The following is a 2,096-nucleotide window of genomic DNA, read 5'->3' as shown; positions in this document are numbered from 1 at the left end:
GCCAAGAAATTGGCATAAGACGTTAGATCAAGCTTTGTGGGCATGTCGAACGTCGCCAAAAGAAGCAACCAGAATAACTCCATTTCGACTGGTATATGAGCATGATGCAGTGTTACCAGTAGAGATTCAGGTTCATGCAGTCAGAATCCAGAGGCAACATGAAATACCTTCTGAATATTATTGGAGCATGATGGCAGACGAACTGGTCGAGTTTGATGAGGAAAGAATGTTAGCCTTAGATTCATTACAAAGGCAGAAAGAAAAAGTCGCTAGAGCCTACAATAAGAAGGTGAAAGGAAAAATGTTTGCTGTCAATGATTTAGTTTGGAGAGTGATCTTGCCTGTGGATAAAAATGACAGAGTCTTGGGCAAATGGTCCCCAAATTGGGAAGGACCGTTTAAGGTTTTGTAGGTTTTTTCTAGTAACGCCTACGAGGTCGAAGAGTTGGCAGCAAATAGACGAATCTTGAGGGTAAATGGAAAATACTTAAAAAAGTATAGGCCTCTCCTTCAAGAGGTCAAGATTTCGACAGGCTAAATGGTTGTCGAATAAATTAGGTTGGAGAAAACCATGTTTGAAACTAGCTAAAAAAGCACAGAAAATTAAACATACACATGTGCTGGGAAATAAAGTAGTGGCATAAAAGTTGGCAAAAGCCATTGTTCAAATATTACATCAAAAATAAAAATGGCTAAAATTTGCCGAATCTAGACTGAAATGATTGAAGCTCAAGATTGTAGTGCAGAGACTAAGGTTCAAAGTTGTCGGCCTGGACCCTAAGTTGTTCAAGTTTCTTTTCAACATTGGAAAGTTCTTCAACTACGGCCAAGGCATCTGTGGTGGTTTGCTCGACAGTATCTTGGGTCGGCTTCACAACCTCGTCGACAATGTGGGATTCTTCCTCAGTAATTGACCCCAATTCACTGTCCAGAGCAGCAATTTGACGTCGAAGGTCATCAATTTGGAGGCGTATCTCAGCAACTCTTGTTTGTTTGGAGGCCAATTCCTTCTTCATCTCCTTAATCATTCCCAACATTTTGGTGACTTCTTCATCGGCTTTCATCACCAGCACCCATTTCTCCTTCACAAAGGCCTCTGTAGTTTCAATCTGGTGTTCATTTTCCCTAACGTTGTCGAGATGACACATCATGGGAACCAGAAGTTTTTCAAATGCGACCATCACACACTTAGCATACTCAGAAAAGTGAAGCTCCTTGAGTTGGGCAAGCACATGCAAGAGTTCTGGGCCGACAGCAGGTTCACTCAGAAGCACATGGGGTAGATCTGGATTCAAGGCGTAAAAATGAACCCTGTCCATCAGAGATTTGACCTTTGTTGCTTCAGGACCCATCTTCTCAGAATGGAGTTGGTGAAGCTGCTCAGAACCTGAAGAAGCATCACATGATCTTACTAGGCTACAAAGCCTAGCAATTGCTTCTAAAGCAGAAGGCTTTATTTCCAGCGCCTGGGAAGATGAAGGGGAAGTAGTTGGTAGAGGAGCAGTTTGAGGAGGCTGGATTTTTGTGATGCCAACATTTCCTTGTCCCCTTGAATCCTGCAAAGTCAAGGAAGCTGAAGAAAGACTACAGTCAAAACTAGTCGAACTGGAATCCGTGTGCATGGTAGGGCTAGTGACTGAACCAAAATCACTATCACTAGTCTGGATAGGGGAGTCAGTGAACTCACCAGCATTTTCGACAGAGGTTGCTTGGTGAGATGGAGAAGAAGTTGTCTACAGGGGAGTATAGTCAACAACATGGTGAGGTTGCTCACCAGAAGCATCAGCCTGTTTTAGAGCAAAAGGATGTTTGTAAGAAAAGTCCAGCAATTCAAGGAAAAAGATAGTAAAACAAGTGATTACCTGTGTCGGTGTAGGAAGAACAATGTCCGGACTCCCTTCCTCCAAGATAGCAACAGTAGGGATATTGGTCAGCTTCGAAGTCCTCACAGCTAGATCAGGGACCTTATTGAGGATAGACGTGTCGACCACAATGGTGTCAGCGTCTAGAGAAGAAGGAGCCTCTATAGTGAGCACTTTGTGTTGTTTTTTCTTTTTGGCTTCACCACCCGTTAGAGGGAGAATCATGCTTCTTCC

The sequence above is a fragment of the Lathyrus oleraceus genome, chromosome 5 (assembly GCF_024323335.1).
Source record: "Lathyrus oleraceus cultivar Zhongwan6 chromosome 5, CAAS_Psat_ZW6_1.0, whole genome shotgun sequence".
NCBI classification, from domain to species: domain Eukaryota; kingdom Viridiplantae; phylum Streptophyta; class Magnoliopsida; order Fabales; family Fabaceae; genus Lathyrus; species Lathyrus oleraceus.
Note: the sequence above shows the minus strand (reverse complement) of the source record.